General features: G+C 51.6%; 1 protein-coding gene across 9 annotated transcripts in view; it reads right to left on the bottom strand.

Moving 5' to 3' along the window:
* Window positions 1-20424, bottom strand: part of CADM1 (cell adhesion molecule 1) — a 124574-nt gene that overhangs the window by 92414 nt on the left and 11736 nt on the right. The gene's annotated exons all lie outside the window — the stretch shown is intronic.

The following is a 20424-nucleotide window of genomic DNA, read 5'->3' as shown; positions in this document are numbered from 1 at the left end:
TATTTATACCTCCATCCGCATCAGCAGAGGGATTTGAGGAGTAATACTTCTCAAATCGCTCCCGTGATGTCAGCACCGAGGAGCATTAACTGCTCCCTGCCCAAAGGAAACGGGTCAAGTTTAATTCTTCAAACGACTCTTACTGGCACAATAGCTCCTTCTCCAAGCCGGAGACAGGGAGCACGGGAAGCCCAGCAGGGCACAAGCCCTGGGATGCAGATCAGCAGGTAGAGCCTGAGCCCAAAGAGCAGCCACCGGATGAGGCCTCGCTGCCTTGTCTGCCAACAAAACCTCACCCAAATCCAAAGATAAGGGAATTACAGCTCTGGGAACTCTTGAACAAGGTTACTGTGAAAACAGCAAAGCTGTTTGAACACACGCCTTTGCCAACCTATCTCTTCATTACTCACAGTCCCTCCTAAAAGCACAGTTCCATGGCTGGTGATATTGAAACCCTTCTCCACCACGGGGACTCTAAAACAGTAACAAACCCTTCGAAAGGCTCCCAGAGCAAGACTCTGATATCCCCTGTGTCAGAAAATGTCTCACTGCCTCCGCATCCATTGGAAAAGCTCGCTGGACCTTTGGCCAAGCAGACAGCCTTGGCAGGTACCTTGAGGTCCTTTTGGTTTGGGGCTGGGTTTTGGTGTTCCTTCTGCAGCACCAACTGCAAAGGCAGCAAAGTGTGTCACACAGAGGAAGAATTCCCACTGCTTCAACGTTATGAGCCACGTGCACAAAGAGATTAACAGAAATTAAAGGAGATACATAATAAGCTGCCTGGGAAAAAAGTTTCCTTAAATATCGCACTTCAAAGGCTACGTGTGCTGCAGTGGCCAAGAGGAGGGATGCAAGTAGGACAACTGAAAACCATCCCCCTGGATAGCAAACCAAAGCTAGCCCAGAACAGAAGCTGCTGCCTTCAGTCAAGGTAAGAAAGGACACGTGTGCATCCAGCACAACCTGAACCACACGTCCTCAAGTCCCTGTTCCTGCACAGAAACACTCCTGCTTCACCTGCATCCCTCTTCAAGACATACCCCCGAGGCAATCTTGCTGCCTGGCTTCCGCTTCAATGGCAGGGAGCTAAAGCCAAATGATCCTCACAGCATCAGAGTGACAACAGGCTAAGAGGAAAGCAGATCTCCTGTGCAGAGAGCCACGAGCGAGGGGCCCGTGCTGCCCTTGGAGCGAGGTTCATCCACCCCTTCCACACACCAGCACCAAGCGCCCTACGTCAGCGCGTGCGCAGGCAGCTCCACACATCCCTCAAGCAGTAATTACACACAGTAATTACATATTTAATTGTTGCACATTAATATCACCTCAGCCTATAATTACAGCTTATTCATGTAAGGCTAATAAAGGAAAACAGGCGTATTTGCATAAAAGTTGTAATGAAAAGTATAATGATTTTACTAACAAGATGTGGATAAGAATGCATATCTGTGACAAACACTTTGTGTCAAGAAGAATAGAAAGCGATTTTCTTTCCTGAAGATTATTTCAGGCCCATTTAACACAATCTGTACCACTCTGTTGATGTGCAGTATCTCGCACACATCAAGGCAGATCTGGGTAACGTTCCTGACTTCAAATAAAATTTCATTCCTATATTTAGTTAGAGAATGCTTGCAAATGGCTGCATGGTTAAACTTGATAAACACTGGCATGTGTAAGGGCCGGACAACCTCGGTGCCCATTTCTCTCTGTGCTGCTCCGACACCGCAGCGGTTCTGCCCCTGCCTCCTCGCGCCGCCGTTTACATTACAGCTTAATTCTCACCCATAAACCAAGCAATTAAGAGTAAGAACGAACTGCCTTGGAGTTCCTGAGGCCAAAGATAAAACCAGACTGGCTTTTAGAAACCCGCTCGTGCAGCGGTGAAACAAAAAGCAGCGCTCATTGTCAATAATTTGTCACCTCTGATTCGAGCAGAGGCGCTGATGGGCGCGCAGCTGGGTCCTTCGCGGCCCCGCGTCAGGAGGCATCTCGGCTGCTTCCGCAGCGCGCTCTCCTTGGCTTCCGAGCAGCAAGGACTGCTCCGGCGCGGGAATTCCAACAGCAACGTTACGGAAATCAGGCTCAGGACAGCGGAAGCGCCACAGCAGCGTCCGTGCAGCCGCAGTATTCCCACATCCCCTCGCCCGCAAACAAACACCTCAAGGGAAAAGCAGGAAATTAACGCTGGAAGCTCAGCCCAGTTCCCCTGGTGGTGACAATGAGATCTCCTATTTGGCAGAACGGCTGGTGCTTTACAGACACCCCCCCTTAATCCCCTCCTAAAGCAGTTAGGCGATCCTTGCATTTGAAAGGCTGATTCTATATTATTCCATATGGAAAGCATCTTCAAGTTTCTCACTTCTTAAGCGTTATTTGCTTCCCAATTACAAGCCAGCACATCTTGTCTCCTCTTACCTACTCATTACCAAGTGTGGCTGCTTAGCAAACAGCATCCTCAAGGCACGCAGAGGATTTCTGGCGCGCAGGGAGGAGACAGGAGGACGGGTTTGCCGCCTTGTGCTCAGGTACGCAATTCTGAAAGCTATATTGTGAAGGCAACAGCTGCACAGAACATCTGGAAAACCTCGCTGCCTCAGAGTGCTTCTCAGACCAGGGGGAAACGTGCCAGCTCCTCCAATAGGATTCCGCGCAGCTCAACAGGCTTTACTCGTCTCCTTGACAACATGCATCGTGACTCAGTTACCCGGCTCCTCAGCAATCAGGAATTTCATCCTAGACAAGGGGGTGCAATTCCCGCTCCCCGCAAGGATGAGTGAGCAGCTGCCTGCAAGCTCTTGCCCAACAGACCAGGTTTCCAAGTGGAGCGGCTCTGGCACAGCCATCCCTGTTGTGTTTCGCCGCAGCCATGAGCAGAGGCACCCTGAATTCCAGACAGCCTGTAGGAGTACGTCTCTTGCAGCAAATCTCAGTTTACTGTTATCTATCGCTCCACCTGCCATTCTGTTTAACTACTCAGTCATCTTCTGAGAACCCTGTGAAACAATTAGGGTGCAAACTCCACCACAGACCCAGCCTGGAAGCGCCCTCACAAAGGCTGGAAGTAACCGCACGGAAAGAAAAACTCCTTTCCAAAGTCTGCATCTTTGGTCACTCCTCTCTTTCCTCATTAACCCCCAGCACGAAGACAAGGGAAACTACACAACATGTTCCTGCTTTTGCTTATCAAAGTAATTAAACCTGGCTACGAAACCAGCTGTGAATACGGAATGAACACCAAGAAACCACCACATCAACCAGCACAGCATCAGCAGAAGGAAGAGCACAAGGCCAGCGACACAAGGGATGCTGGCGCAGAAGGGAAGAGCCAGCAGATTGAATCTGCCCCTTTGTCACACCAACACACGATTCCTGGGGAAGGGCAAAACACATCCTGGCCCTAAACGCAATGTGGACAGTTGGTGGTGGTGAACCCAAGCCCCCACGCAGCACCTACACCTCGGCCTTCTGCAGATCAAGCACCCTGCCCCATGCACGCTCATTACGTGTGCTTCTATTTTGCCCGCTAGCCATTACAAAACAGCGCATGTAATGCAGCCATTAGTTCATCAAGGGAGAGTTTAAACATGACATACTAGTAATTAAACTGCAGGAGAACCTGGCTAATTCCCATCAATGATTAAGAGCCACTGCAGACCAGCGGATTTTACGAGCGAGTGCACATGCAATAAAAATCTCGCTCATTTATTTTGACAAGTGTCACTTCACATTAAAGGTACTCTGCAGCACGAACTGCAGTCTGGAGCACAACTCTGCTCCCAACATGGCACCTCATTAAGCCTGAGAGTCAGCAAAACACTTCCCCACGTGCTCAGCGTTCACCCCGAGAGCCTGGGAACCGCTTAAGACACACCCCGAAGACGGGACCTCCATCACCAGGGGTGCAAATCACTGCGCACACTCACACCAGGCACCGCTGCATTGCTCCACCGCGTGTTTCTTACCCCCAGGTTATTTACGCAGGCATGGTGCATCTCGATGGAGAATGCTGCCTGCTCGTTGGCACACGATGACAGAGCAGCACCTGAGTACCCCTTTAAAGACAACACCAGGGACACGGCCAGAAATCAGAGCCCAAAGTCACCTTTAACACACAGGAAGCACAAGCTCAGCAACACACAGGTCTGCAAGGCCACCTTCAAGGGACCCTCCCTTGGGCCACGCAGGTTCTCTGCTCTCCCGCATTCAGGAATCATTGTCCGTGATTCACTGGGGGTTTTAATGATATTTGCCCCACGTCCTCAGAGCTCTCCCCCCCACAGTGGAAGCTCCCTGCGCTCGAGAGCTCGCGTGGGAAGTGCTAATCTAACTAGTTCAATCACGGCTGACTCAGCCGCAGTCTGGTGCGCTTCCACGCGGCAGGATGCTCCTACTCAGTCGAAACAAGCAGGGAAGCAGGAGCCAAGAAGCTCGCCCGTCACGATGACGGCAGATGGGGGCACAGACAGATCCCTGGAGTTGACATGGAAACATTTCCAACGACGGGGGCCCACATCCCGGTATTTTTTAGTCGGTATTTTAGGAAAGACTTTCCCATTTCAGGAAGGAGCCAGGTGCCCACATCACACCCGAGAGCGTGCTGCCACGCTGGGACGTTGGCAAGCGAAGCAGCAGCTTGTGCTGCCGTCCCGTGAGCCCTTGCACACCAAAACTCCCCTTGGACGAGAAGGAGAGCTTCAAAACCCCCTTTGCTTTCCACCAGGAGCACCTCATTCAATGCCACTGCCCGAACAAACTGTACAGCCTCCCATCGAGCGCTTTCATACCAACGCGCTCGGCAACTTCAGAGCTGGTTTAAAGAGAAACTTGTTACAGGAGCCCTGCCAACCACAAAAAGGTCTCGCGACTCAGGAAGATCAAATGTGATGGGGAGGAAACACACTTACACGTTCCTACATAAACCGCTTGACGTCAAAAGCTCAAAAATCAGTATTTTTACAGGCCTGCTCGCAGGCGGATGCCCCGGGTTACTCCCTCAGCCCCTCCATCCGGGGCTATCTCCTTGTAACACTCCGCCTTCCTTGCAGCGTGCATCCAGGCAATTAAGTGCAGAACTTCACTACAGGCATTAGGGGCTTTGGAAACAAACGAGGTTTCCAGCAGCAGACGTGCCTCGGCGGGGTAAGGAGAAGCCAAGCTCACAAACACGCTCAGAGGTGAACGTCCTCACCACGCTGCCAATTACACCTTTTCATTCCCAGCACATGCTCTGGAATACCACGCGCCCAGGGCTCTGCAGTTCCCCCATCCCAATGTGTGCCGCTTCCCCCTGGGAATCACACTCACCTTTGGAAGCACCTGGGATGAGGTGTGGATCTGCAGAACACGCCGAGCCGCTCCAGGGAAACCCACCCATCATCCCAAGCAGCCCTAGGGAACACCCAGCTACAGGCAGCACTCAGGCCCTGTTTTGGGGAGGTTCATTCCAGCCCCACACTGGGCTTTAGGTGATGCTGGGATGCAACTTTTCAGTGCAGCTTTACCAAAAGCAGTGCTGGGGCAGGACCACTCCCATCAGCTCCAGCAGAAGACGAACGAGCCCCTCTGCAGCTCCCTTTGAGCATCCTGCACGCTACACAGAAGAGGTGGCTGCCTGCCCAGTTTCAATCGCTGGGTCACACCTCGGAGCTCACGCCCCTGCGCATCACAAATCCCAGGCTGCCCTCGTTCGCACCTTGTGTCGATATGGTACACGGCAGCACTAAGTCTTGTGAAACATTCCAAATGACTTGCCAAGGGACGAAATGAAAACAGAGGCAGCCACCAGAAGGCTTGAGCCTGAGATCTACCAGAGCAAACTAAAAAGAAGGATCAACCTTCTTCACTAGGATACCAGTAACTGAAACAGCAAATCTCATTTTCCACCTTTAACCCAGGAGGGGTAAAATGCGCTGCTTTCGCAGTACTTTTCTCCTCTGTCCAACAAGACCCAACCTCTTCGATAAGAAGTCCACAGCAGGATCAAGAGCTAATGGCCAGCACAGCTCCCATCAACCCTGAAGCTCCTGCAGCACAGATTCATTGGGAATGCGGAAGGCACCCGTGTTCCAGGCAGGTTTCCTGGGTGCATTACTCTGGTGTGGACCCTCGTGCCAGGCAGAGGGGAAGGAGGCTGCCGGGCAGCCTGAAAAGTTTTGTCTCGCTCCAGGCTCCCCATGAATTGCAAATCCCGAGGTTGCCACAGAAACTCTGCGGGCTGACACGCAGCCATCAGGAAGCATCACGGTCATCTTTTCCATCTTGTTTGCTTTGCATCAGAGCACTTTCAGCTCCCCGTGGCATTGGTGCTCCGCAGAACGATTCCCTCCTCGCAGTTATTCTTGTGCAGTGTCCAAGCCGCAGTGATTAATCATTCCCGCTTCCGCGGCTGACATATCGAGGTGGGGAAACGACATCCTAAATGAGCAGAGCTGATTACCTGGGAAAGCAATTCTTCAAGATAGCACGGCTAACTAATAGCTCCATCTGCTCCAAAAACACATTCCTGAGCCCAGCGGTAGTGTCAGCGTACAGCTAACAATTTCGTTGCATCTGCCAAATCTGAGATTGTTTGTCACAAGTTGCCACAAGTAAGTGGAGAGCCCTTCACCATCCTTCTCCGCGTCGCCTCGGAAAGCGGGAATCTCAATCACAAGGTCCACAGGGACTTGTCACAGAAGGCTGAAGGTTAGAGGCGGGCTGGAAACACAACCTGTGTTAGGTATCGATGCTTCTGTCTGTTCCTCCCCTTGCATCTCCCTGTTTCCAAGCAGCTTCAGCACGCACCTGACCCCTGGGGGCACAGGAGGGCACCGCTGCCAGGACCGAGGCGGTGCTGGCACCTGGGTGAAATGCCAGCATGGCAGAGACACGCGAGATGCACCACATCAACTGAGCCTGGCTACAAGCGGAGCTGCCCATCACTGTAGGATGCTCCAAGGAGCAGCAGCGTGGCCAAAGCTCAGTATCTTGAAACGACAACAGGCACCCGCTCCCAAAAAACACCGAGCTGCAACAAGGACCCTGGTTCTCCCCCCAGAACCACAGGTAACAGACCACATCCAAGCTGCCAGGAGCCACCTCTCCCTGCAGCTCCGTGTCCATCCCTACTGCGGCAGCAAGAAGCCTCCTTGTTTCCAAGTCAAACCACATTGCAACAGGAAAGCCCCGAACCCGTCAGTGAGCCCACCCGCTGCCAGCACGCACAGCACCGCTGAGCACCGCCTGCCATGCGAAACCGAGCCTCTGCCTGCAGCCAGACCTTCACTGGGCAGCAAGTACCAGCCCTCTGCAGCACCCATAAGCTCATAATTAAAGCGCTGGCTTCGTGTTTTGTAAAAGAAAAGAAAACGCATATTCAGGAACTGCAATTCCAAACACCCCCAAAGCAGATGAGCAGGAGGAAGCCCCAGGGAGGACCCACACGGATGCTGGCCTTCTCTGCTCATTGAGAACCACGTTTGTACAAATCCTACCAAGGATACAATCACTTCTTGAAGACTGAGAACAACCTGCAGATATTAAAGCAGCAAATCAGCACATGCACCTTCTGGTTGATCCCTGTCCCACTGAACCAACCGAGCCCCTATGTGTCAGCTTTATTCATTGCTTTAACCATGTTGATATATTCACCCTGCAAGTTTGTAGCACCCAGACCAATTTCACGCCACTTTCACTGTGACTCCACGTGAACACGTTGTTCAGAGCTCGTCAAACATTCCTGCACGTTTTCCCTGGGATCGCGGTATCCTCCTCCCGTTTCCCAGGTTCCCTCTTGGAATCCCAGGCTTCCCGAGGGAAGCTTGGGTAACACCACCAAGCTCTATGTACCATTAGTGCTCCAGCAAAGCTGTTTATCCTGGCGCGCCGTCCCACCCCCTCCCATCCCTGCACACCCACCACAACAGGAAGATATTTCAGCACCTCAAGACGTGCTCCTTCCCCACGCTCAGCCCTGGCATCCATCCTCCTGATAACCATGCCACGCTTCCATCATGTGTCAGCACAAGTGAGGAGCTCTAAATTAGAACCGTTCAAGTGATTTGCTGGCTGTGCTTTATTTATTGCATTGGTCAAACCCGTAAATTACCACGGAATGCGGCCGAATGACAGGAGTTCAATCACTTAAGAAATTAGCCCATTAAACGGAGAACCGGAAGAGCGCAATCCCGGCGTTGCCTGAAGTGCACTTCCACCCTGATTTAATGCCCTCGCTGGGTCAGTCGCTCACTTGCAAGTACGAAACAAAGGGTTCCACACGTCTGTAATTAAACCGGGAAACCGCACGGGCAAAAAGCCTTTCCCCCAGATTACTGAGCTTCTACCTACACAAATCTGCTGCGTTCCCCTCTGCCTGGGAAGGAAGGAGGAAAACGCCTCAGGAGCTGAGATTTCATCATTTCATTCCAAAGGCACCGCTCGTGTGTTGTGCTGCTGACAGCTAATTAAGTTCTCCCAAGGTAAAACAAATGTAATGTTTGAAAGTTGCCTCCTCCTTCTGAAAGTCTTGACTGATACTTCACCTGCGTGGCATTAATCAAGGAAAAACAATTAAAGGGGGGATTTGCATTCGCTTCAGCTGCAACCCCAGCACCTGCTGCCGCCTCCGAACTGATGGGGTTTGGGTTTCATTCTGGTCCAGTCCATCCCCCGGCACGGGCAGCCATCACCCTGGACACAAGTACTTACTCTGCAACTTCGGTGATGAGACAATAAACCCCATTCTGCTTTGTAAGGGAAAAGCTGAGCGAGAGAGCCAGGAGCTGAGGTACAGCCCCAACCCCTGCTTTTACCTCTGGGCTCCCCACACCAGCATCTGCCCACCTCCACGCAAAGCATTGCTTGAGCTGTATGTAAAACGGCTTTGAGCAGAAGCCGCCGCGTTGTGCTGCCACCGAGGACGTTACAAAACCTTCCTGCGACGTTACAGCACACCACGGGCATTTCCTGGCACAAACAGGGTGGATGCGAGGAGACTCCCGTTGCCAGCAGCCCGCACGTAGGGCCACGACGCGACGAAACCTCTTCCCACGAGCTCACCTCACTAAATGCAGTGATTGAAAGCAATGTGGAGAGGTTCTTTTATTCCATCGTAGTCCTATGAGCCACAGTATTTCATGCTTCATACGTGGGCAGCTACTAGAGCAGCTGATGGGCATTACCTGTGAGATCCGAGCACCTTAGGCTTAAGTAATGATTGGAGGAAATAAACATTTCAAGGCAAAGTTGCTGGCCACCTGAAAGCAGCCCTCAAAGCCCCATTTATCAGAGAGATCGGCTCGGCTGTGCTTAAAACCATACACAGGGAGGAGAAAATATATTGAGCCACATATCTCAATATAAAAGCACCGAGGCATTATCACAATAGCATGTCCACAACAGTTATTGCAGCAAAGTGCCTTTTCTTCATCTTCTGGAAACCCATGTAGATAATATTTCAACAATAACCACACATTACTCCCTGTGGTATAGACACATACAAAACGCATTAGGAGCGATGCCAGGAGCTGAAATGCTTTTCTCAGTGGCTCTATTCAGGCGAGCGCCTCGCAGGTGCCGCGGCGCTTTCCGAATCCAGCTCCAGCGGGAGCTCCAAATCAATACGGCTCCTCGGCCATCAGCCAGCCCAGCTAAATCACTCCAAGGGCAAGCCCTGCTGAGTTATGTGGCCATTCCTGCTCCTGCTCCACCGAGAGCACCACGCCATAAACCAGCTCAACCCAAGGTAACCCAAGCTCACGGGTGACAAGCACGAGGTGCGCACCGCGGCTCGTGCTCTGCACAGCAAAGCGGGGCGAGCAACATCTCGCCGCATGGCTATGCGGGCATGAGCAACGGGAGGCCCTCCTCCCCTTGCCTTCAAGCTTGCTGGGTGCAAGGGTAAGCCCACGCAAGGGAGGACACGGGTCAGCCGCCCTTGCCACAGGAAAGCTTCTGCAAACGAAAACGAGCGTGTTCGCTTTCCCCAAGCCCGAGATCTCCGCGCCCCGTTTGCGGCAAGCTCTTCCGAGATGGTCTCCCGGAGCCTGCCAACGAGCAGCCGAGCTTTCTCCGGTTAGCTGGGGAAGCGCCTGGGCTGGGGCTTGCTCCTGAAGTTCCCTGATTGGCTCCCGCTTCCCCTGAAGTGGCCTACAAAAGCAAAGGGGAAGAACTCGTGCTTATTTTCGCTGGTTTACTGCTGTCAAAGCCACCTTAAAAGCTTTCGGAGATATTTTTTCCCCTCGCTTTTCCCTTCCCCGGGCTGTAAATCCAGGTCACGCCTGCATTTGAAGATTATCAAAAGGCGAACGGGAGAAGCTGTCTCCTTACAGAAGCAAGGGAGGCCACGCTTTGATGCCCCAGTGCCTCGGCACCAGGAGGGCCCACAGTCCCGGCTCTGCTAAACAGCACAGCCCACAGACCGGAGCTGTGTCTTCAACTGGGAAAACAAGAGGCAGCGGGGACTTGGCAGCACCCATCCAAAAATAACCGCCTGTGAGGATCAAAACAGGGAAAAAGCCATTTGCTGTGATCTCAGCAGCATCCTATTCGCATCCAGTGCACAAGGCTGCATCCCGGAGTGTCACAGGACACCCTGGCTGGAGCCGGGCAGTTAGGTTTGGCATTCCTTCCATTCTAGGTACGAATCCCAGAGGAAAATGGCACTCTCCCATTGTAATGGAGGGGCACCAGCCCCGTTCAGGCACAGAGAGAGGACAAAACGCACTTGATTCCACAACGCAGGGGAAAAGGGACAAGCTGGCTGCCGGGAATTGCAGGGCTCAATGATGCGCAGAGGACACCCGGGCTGCCCGTCGTGTCTTCTCCTGGGCGCGGGGGACAAGGGAATTCTTTACCCTGGAAATACTCAATTATTTTAATAGGATTACATTTGAGACTGAGGGTGTTTAGAACAGTCCCTTGAATTTATTAGCCTGCCAGCACTCCAGATAAGTAATTTGAATGCAAAGATCTCCCAAGTTTAAGTAACTAACTGGCAGCGAGTCAATTCCCACCCTCCGCAGTTTTAGGCACAACGCTAACTTTTGGAAATGAGCTCCTGAGCTCAGCAGTAAAATGCCCAGCGCAGCCTCATCCATCTCTCCTTCCCCATCCGCTCCTTCTAATGGTGCTTTGCCCGTTGTCACAGACAGACAAACACAAGGGCAGAGCAGCTAAAAACCGCTGATTAATCCTCCCTCTTTAAACATCCCACGTCAAGAGTAAGCCAAGTCATAAATTAATGGGGCGCTGAGTCCAAAGCAACATGGACTAATGGAGCTCTTGTTCCGTACAAGGGTTACTGTATGAAGGTGCATTTAAACCCAGAACCAGCATTTCACAGGGATGGGGATAAGCCCGCACCCCAGCCCCATTGGGCTCCGGCACCATGGCTGCAGTGGCAGCCGGTGTCAGAGCCACCCTGGAAGGTGGCACCGTGCTGCAGCATCCCAATGCCCTGCTCCAGTCCTTCCATAAAGCAGCATGGGCTTGCCGCGAGCACCCATGATGTAGGCTGTTTACTTGAGGAGGGAGGGAATGAATAAAAGAGTCATAGCTGGTATTTACATACAGCTTGACATACCCAAAGCTCTGTGCAAACATTAATCCCTAACAGCCCTCAGAGGAAGGGCAGCGTTATCCCACTTATCCTCTTTCCACACCAGCGACATCTGTGACAACAGCGGTGGCTGCAGCAGCTCCTCGCCAGCCTCAGCAGTGCCACCTTACCCCCAGCCTCCCCTGAGCACCCCTGTTTAAAAGGGGCTCAGTACAGCAAAGGAAAGCAAATCCAAACTGACCAAAAGCCACCAACTGACCCCCTGGAAGCACAGCCAAGCGCATGCTGGAATCACTGGTGGGCTGAAACCCCACTCATTCCCACACAGCTCCCCCTAAACAACGACTTCCCCACCAAGCTGCAGGCCCACACGCTGGGACAGACACACTTCAGGTATCCCTGCATGTTTCCCACCTTTCGGATTAGGAGATCCAGTCCAAAACCAGCAGCGGGCACGGCGGGTTGTCCTTCTTCCTCCAGTCCCCACCCGCGGCGAGGACGCGCCTTTCCCAGCCACCCTCCAGCACGCAAACCTGAGTACCACCGGCAGCATCCCGGCTGCCAACCGCTCCTGAAGCCTCTTGTGAGCTCCTTCCCTCGAAACGCCACTCCCTGGCACCCCAGACTGCAAGATACAACTCAGATAGGTGAGCAGCGTGCCACCCCTTCCAAAGGCCGCCACGCTTCTCGAAAGGCAATTTAATGCTCGCTTTGTGTTCAAGCTGGGGGAACCAAACAGAGGGAAAGAGCCATGTACAGGCATTAGCAGGCTGGCCAGCAACCAAAAAGGTAATTAAAAACCTCCCCCGGAACAGGTGGTCAACAAAAACCCCCATTAATGCCTTGGATTGCCAAGCCAATGGCTCCCAGCACACCAGTGCCCGAGCAGGTCCCTGGGATCTGAAGGCACATTCCTGTGCTCCGGCATCTGCCCCACAACCAAACCCCATCGAGCCGCTGCGAGCGGAGGGGCAGGGAAGCAGGATCCAGGCATGGTCCAGAGCTGCCTGTGCTGGTCACAGGGCTGCTGCTGCTGCTGCTGCTGGGAGCCAGGAGCTTTTAAAGGAAAGGTCTATTAAAAGATTGCTTTTAGCGTGAAATTTAACCGGAGATGCACTTTTTTCTTGCCGAGGGTGGCAAATTGTCCACGTAATTTCAGGCTTCTCTACTAAACGTCCTAAAAATATATACTTTTCCAGCAAATCGCATTATCTTGAACGCTGTTTGCTGAATCCCTTTGCTCTCCGGCTGAGCCTGCTGCAAGGAAAACACTCTATGGCAGTGGACCTGTGCTCCAGCCCCCTGCAATCTGCTGCCCACGTGCTGCAATTCCATCTGCAGTTCTACTGCTGAGCACGGCACAAGCCTTCGGTCCCATCAGCCTTCCTATTCCCTGCTGCTACCAAGTGTGCACTGAGCCTACTCAGCCTGAAGCTCCTAGATGGGACATGCATCTCGAGCGCACGAGATGAGGTGATTTGCGGATGAGGATGCTTATTTTGGGGTGAGCCCCCAGCCCCCAGTTTCCCATCTGTTGAGCAGTCATGCAGAAAGTCATTGAGGAGACAGCACAACACCAGATTTCTCTCTGAAATTAAGGAACCTCCACATCCTCGGAGGATGCAGGGGAAAACTGAGATCTATAAAGAGGAAGACACATGGGAATGTTTCCTGGCTAAGTGGAAGGGGCCCTCATCGAAGCCTGAACCAGCAGCCTGAAGCAAACTTCTATTAGGGTAACCCAGCTTCCCTCAGACGACCTTTACAAATGTCAAATCATCTGCACCACACCGTAACAGCTTAAGCCAGAAATTAAAGCCTGGAAATCCTACCTCATCAGTTAGCACAGGGCTGCGCCCTGTAACAGAGGGGCAAGAACACTCGCAGCTGAAGACTCAGCCCAAAGCGATGATCCTTCCTGCTTTCCAAGGGAAATACTAAGAGCAACTGGCAAAGCTTGATAATGCTTAAGCCTCTGTGTGGTATATTAATGCTTCCAGTGAAACTAAGGCTCTACCAGCCTTTCAATTACAGCTGTGCAGCAGAAAGCACTGCACTGCCAGCGAGTGGAAAGCACAAACCGGTCCATGCAGCCCTAATCCGATCAGGAAAACAAGTGGAGCAACACAATGTCACTTCCCTTCCGAGCAGCCTTTGCCTACTTGAGGCTAGAAATACCACGGCTGAAAGTATTAAACGTATCCATCACCAACTCATCCACAAACCCCGGGAACACCAGCACGGAACCATCAACGGCTCCACATGGAGAAGCCTGGCTCAAGGTTTGCTTAACACTTGCATCTTCCACCCATGGAGGCAACAAGCAAAGTGTTACACAAATCGCCTCGCAGAAGCCTTATGAAAAATACCTGTGCAAAACCGCACACATTAAGGCTACAGACCACTGGGTACCTGCCAAGGATGATGGAATACACTGTAGTTTACTTATTTCGTTTTAATGGCTCCAACATTCCACCTGAAAAATGGGTCCTGGAGCTACATAATAGGGGATAAAAATTAAGCGACAGCTGCCATTTGTCACGACGCAGCTGATCATGCACGTTGCTCACGCCGTCACACAGAGCACCGCCGATCCTCACGCTTCCCAGCGGGAATACGGCAAAACAGACACCAAACTGCGCCCGCCACCGAGGGAGGCAGTTTAACATCATTTCATAGGCCTACAAGCTTCCAGGGAACTGGAGCAAACGGAGGGGAAAACAACCAGGCTTTATTTACAGATTCTCCTCATTCCTGCACATTTCCCAATGCTACAAAAGCACATTTTCCTTTTATTCCCATACAAATACGGCAGCACCAGCTCTCCAGTGGGAAGCTGCACCTTTACCTTTTCATTTCCTTCTCTTTGTGCTCTCAAAAGAGGCAAGGAAGCATGTTAAATACTCACTGTGTTTTCTTCCCCCATCACAAAGCATCCCAAAATAAACACGAGAAGGCTCTGAAGCACAAAACACTTCCCCGTACTTGACACCAAGCTCCCTCTCAGAACCACGCAGATTGCGCATTCACACAGCACTGCATCTCTTCACACGTTTTCCAGGCCACATTTCCCAGAGTTTGCACAGTTTCTCCCAAAACATTGTGCAACATCCTACAGCACCGAGATAACCACGCGCTCGGCTGGGCACACGAGAGTCGCTCGTTTTCCCTTTCCTGTCCAAGTTGCAGGTGATGTTTCCACACCACTTTTTCAGCCAAACCAGTAACACAGTAAAATCGCTTCCCAAATCCCTTTCAGAGTTGGCACGAGCATCCATTTCACACCGCACCGGAGCCCAAAGCAGCGCGTCCAAGGCCAGAAGATGCTCCTGAGCCACTGTGGCAAGCTCTGGTGCCCGGAGCAAGAGCATTACACTGAATCCAGACCCCGATCCGAGGGTACCACAGTCCTGACACAGGTGGCAAGTGCTGTCAGCCACTCCGCACCACCGGCATTCATCTCTGGGCAGCTATGACCAGAGGCTGCTTTGCTTTTATGTGCAGAGGTTTCCCACCACCTGATAAAAGAAGGATTTCCAGCAGGCGAATGGGCCCAGGTCTCAAAATAGAGTGTTTACATTAACGCTTGGCAGGCAAAGCCCTGCAAACATAGATGAATAGAGATAAGCTATAAAAACACCACGGACATTTACTTGCTGGAATAGTGGCTTGTAATCCAATTTCAAGTCCTTCTGCCAAGTGTTACACACAGCATCTTTGTGTAGGCCGATTTCAGCCCTCGTCCCCCAGCGCCCCTCAGCAAAGATTAGCCAGCGAGAAGAAATGGCAATTCAGAGGGAACGCTCCATTGACAAAGCCGTTTAAACGGGAAGTTATGATCTGGGGACATCGGAACCCACGGCCCTTCCATTTGTGGAAACACGAAAAGGTCAGGAAAGGACAATGAATACTGCCTGAGAGGCAAACGGGGATGCCACCAGAAGGGTGGAAAAACAAACCTTCCCACACCTTCCCGCTGTTAATGGGAACAAACAGGCTTTCCCTGCATTGGAAGGGCTCACTAGAGCCTTGCTGATGGAATTACTGCTTTGTAATTAAACCTGCCTGTTTCACACACAATACACAGGGAGCAAAGCTGGGCAAAGCACAACGACTTGAGCTTACCCAGGTAAGCAGAAGGCACCTTGCGCAGCAGGGTCCCCAGCCAACAGGCAGCACCACGTTAACCCAGGGCAGCCCAGAACACTGACACTGGACAGGGCAGGAGAGGGAGAAGAAGACACCCTGAGGGTTCTACAAACGGCTGTGCCAACCAGCCCTGCCCAGGGTGACAATCTCCAGAGGTGTCTGAACCTCTAGTGCATGTGCTGGTTGGCACGGTACTGATGGGGACCAGCGGGTGCAAGCTCATACTCGGCTGCGCTGAGCCCAGGAATCAGAGCGATCAGCTCCGAGTCCTGACTTCATTCAGGAGACTTTCATACTTTGGAAAACTGCTTTAATGGCCCCGGCTACGCTGGTTTTGGTGGGTTTAATGCCCAGGGCCATTATTTTTAAAGCTTCTGCCCAATTTCATGTGATGCATGGGAAGAATTCTCCTTCCATTTGATTTTAGCTTGACACAACATCGGAAAGATCCGTAATTCAGCTAATCGCTCATCACATAAACAAAGAAACCTCTTGAGAACCAGAGAGCAACACGTACGTGTATTTGCAATGCATAAGAGGATCTTCTTTTTTTTAATGGTAACAATGCAATCTATTCAGTGTGAAGAGTCTGTGAGGCCAATTAAATACTTTGGGTTCCATAATTATAATTGCAGTAATGAATAGAAAGGAGCATTACAGCCTGCACAATGCAGTTCCTGCTCAATTCAGTGATTCGGTTCTTGTCTGCTTTCAACTAACCTTTTGTGTCTCTTCATATCAGATCTTGCAGATTACTTTGAGCATAATAAAAATATCCCCAAATATCCCAGGTAATGTAATACATTAAGCATCCCTTGATTATGGCTACACATAATCTGCAGAAGGGATTATGCACTAAATGGATAACGCTCCTGTTTATTAATTTTAGACATTAATGAAAACCCAACCCCATGATGGCAGGGGAAAGGCAAAACCTGATCTCCTGAGGGGTGGTTGAGGGTTGGAACCTCTTCACTTTTGAGCATTTCAGGCTCTGTTCAATGCCCATGGTGCAGAAATCATCACCACACACAACTATCCAGGAAACAGGAGGACAGAGTGGGGACAGAAGCAAGGACTGCCAGCGTTTATCCCACCAACACCAACAAGGTCTGGAAAGCAAGGGGCAGCTCTGCCAGCATGATCCTAGCTGTGATCCCGAGCACGCTGCCTTCCCGGTGTGCAACTGCACAGCAAGCACTCTAAAGACACTAGATGTGAAGCCCAGGCTTTGGAAATGCAGTAACAGGGGCTGCCCAGGTAGCACAGGAGCTTACTTTGGATGCCACAGTGCTTTAAGCGTGGTTGGAAAGCCCGCAGCTGACACACACGCACAGTAAGCGAGGCTCCTACACGCATCCTGCACTTGTGAAGGGGACTGTGATTTCTCGAGTCACCCGCAGCGCATCGCTCTCCATCCCTGAGACTGAAATACTGCTGACCAAGGCACAGACAACCTTTTCCTTTACACTGAGCCAATTAGCAAAGTCAAGTATGTGGCCCATTAGCCTTGTCCCAGTGAGCACTGTGCTCCCTATGCAGTCCAGGCACCGCAAGCAGGGCGATGCAACAGCAGAGCAGCACAGTGATGCTGGGAGAGACATGTAAGTGTCTTTGGTTGACTTTAAAAATACATTCATCCAGCCACAATTTACTGAAAAGCACTGCTCCTCACTCCCCCCAACGGCCATGAATCTCTTTAGAGAGAACATTACATTACACCCATAATAGGTTTATGCAATACAGAGCATATTTGGTATGTTAGTCATGTCTCCAAAGCATTCTTTCCCTTATTTCCTAAGCTTTAAAGAAGCTTGTTTTCCCTGAAAGAGAGAAGGGTTAAGGCTGGGCCAGAGCTCCACATGCACCAATTTCCCCATTTATCTTGAGGAAATGAAAACAAGAGATTTAAGTAAATCCAGTTTTACGAATTCAAAACTTCAGATGCTCCTTGCAAAACAACAACATCTAAGCAACATCCTTCAGAGATTTGCAGAGAAAGGGAGAAGTTCATTTTACTGATGGAAGGCCCAAAAAAGGCAGATCCCAATCTGGGCGAGTAAAAAAATCTCCCCCCCTATCTACAACAAATGGGACCTGGAGCACAAGGCGCTACAGTGATTTACTGCAAACCTGAGCAGACAACAAAATCCACCTCCTTCCTTAGCATTAAAACCAAGATGCTTTTGGACTGTCGCTGCTCATCAGGACCTTCAGATCTAATCACCTTTGCCAACAAAAGCCTTGTGCACCACAGCAAAAGAAACACACACCGGCTGGCCCTCGTACAGCACTTCTGCTCGCTTTTCCCAGCACTCCAGACAGCATCACACGTGCAAGGCAGCGTACCCGGCTTTGTGAAACACGGGGTTTCCTCTCCAGAGCTGCCATGGACACCCACAGCCAGCCCACATCACAATACGGCAAACAAACAGCTTTTGGGGAAACCATCCGAAATCACGGCCTGCCTCCAGAACTTCAAGAAGCTCAGCTGGGGATCCTATCGCCCTGAGCACACTGCCCAGTTACCTACTGCTACAGCAGGTTTTATTGCTCTTTGGTGCTCTAAAGTGAAAAAGTGATGAAGAGAGGCTCCCCACCCTCGCCTGCTTGAGGATGGCTCACAGGCCACAAGGAGCTGTGGAAGATCACCAATTACTCAGCATTCACACTCACTGACTCTTAACGAAGGCAGCTGATAGAATTTGCCATCTATAACGTAACTCCCCAGCAGCCCCAGGCAGCCATGCACTGGCCTGTAACTAACACAGACCTGCACCAACCCCAGTGCTGCCGCAATCTGGTCAGAGAACACGCACGTGGCCGTGTTAGTTGATGCTTCCTGTTGACTGAATTAGAGCATCTTTTAATGAGGCTCACTTCAAAATCATTTTAAACCCATTTGCCCATGTCAACATCAATGTATTCAGCATTATCTACCAATTAGTAAAGCGGAAAGTATTCTTCAGATCATCTAAAATCTCGGTAAAATATTCAATGTGTCATTCATTTGCTACAAACTGCCCTATAAAAACAAATTACTGGAACCAGCTGTCAGAAGCAACAAGTGTCCGAGGACAGAGCGCTTTTTAAACAGAGGGCTCTCCAGAACGTGCCCAAGGTGCTGGCACTGACACCGATGTCACGTCTTCATCTCCTGCAGGAATCAGTCATTTCAAATGCTGCCCGTGTCCCAGAGGAGCGGGTGAAGCAATTCCAGGCATTTACTGCATCAGGAGGGAGCAGAACACTCCGTCCTGGAGCACACGAGGACATCCCAGGAGTCAGAGGCGAGAGCAGAGAAGGGGTTCACCCTTCTGAAGGGCCCAACGTTGGGGCTTTTACCTGCTGGCTCCTTGGAAGCAAGCTGGTGCTGAAGATGCAGCCTCCTGAAGGAGAGGCCACAACCTGAATGAGGTGTCCTCTCAGGTGCCCACCTCAGGGAGCCTGGCCTCCCCTTCCAGCCTCACTGGAGGCCGGCCGATGAAGCGATGGGAAGGTATTTTCCACTAGATCAGGCTGGCAGTGATCTCCAACAGCTCTCTGCTTCCGAGCCAAGCCCAGGGAACGGGTGCCAGGGCTGCAGCTCAGGTAGGGCTCAGTGCCAGCCCCGCCAAGGACTGCTCCAGAAGCATTTCTAACCCAGCAAGCTGCAGGTGAGCTCACCCAACGCATGGAAAGCCATGGCCTCGGTGGGGCGAGGATGCTCCCATGCACAGCATCACATCCCACCACTACCAGAGCCACCCCAAGCAGCCCAGCCTCACCAGTTCCCTGGGCATCAGAAGGAAAGGAGGCCACTGCTCGCCTTTACAAATACACAGCAAAACCAGTTCTTCATTTCTTTGCCTCGCAAGGAGAAAAACCTTGGTTTTCCCCAAGTTTCTTGAGCGAAGGCAGGGCGGGTGGGAGGGTGGCTGTTTGCTATGGTTTTAATCTCTGGAGTGTGGCAGAGCAGTAAATCTTGCATTATGCTCTGCAGAGTGTCAGGTTGGGGCTTCATTTTGGTCTCAGATTAGACTCCTGAAGCAATGAATCTTCCATCACAGAGGCCATTACCAACACAGTTTTCCTTCATTTTGCACTGCTTCCTCCCTGGTTGTATTATCAAACTTGTCTCCAACCTTCCCTCACTGCAAGGGGCTCAGCACCCACAGGCTTCTCAAATATTCATGGGCAGAGCAGCCAAAGCTCTGAGAGCAGGAGGTGCTGAGGCAGGGCAAGGTGCCCCATGCGACTCCCCACTCTGGTACTGCCACGCAGCACTCTGCTTTCCAACCACGGGCCTCACCACTCCTGCCTGTCCCTTTGCTAACCCACTGGACAACATTCTCCAACGCAAATCACATTGTATGTTGATAGTTCTTCCATTTACGATTCCCGAATCCCTGAAGAATCCTACCCATGCATTTGATAGAACACCTTGCAGAGGGCACAGCATCAGAGCTGTGCTTGAGTCGTGATGCTCCTGCAATGACCCAACCTCCCCCCAGCCTGAGGAACCGCCGCTGCAGGGAAATGCAGGTGGTTGAGTCAAGAGAGCAGCCCCAGAGTCCCTTCTGCCCCACTTAGCACCCTGACATCAGATACAGACTCAGAACCTGAATGGCTCTTACGAGGTCTATGGCAGTGATTGTCCCCCTGTACCGGGCACTGGTGAGGCTGCACCTCGAATCCTGTGTTCAGTTTTGGGCCCCTCACTCCAAGAAAGGCATTAAGGTACTGGGGCAAAGGTG

The sequence above is a fragment of the Lathamus discolor genome, chromosome 17 (assembly GCF_037157495.1).
Source record: "Lathamus discolor isolate bLatDis1 chromosome 17, bLatDis1.hap1, whole genome shotgun sequence".
In the NCBI taxonomy this organism is placed as follows: Eukaryota; Metazoa; Chordata; class Aves; order Psittaciformes; family Psittacidae; genus Lathamus; species Lathamus discolor.
The sequence above is the reverse complement of the archived record's forward strand: the minus strand, read 5'-3'. Positions and strand labels throughout refer to the sequence as shown.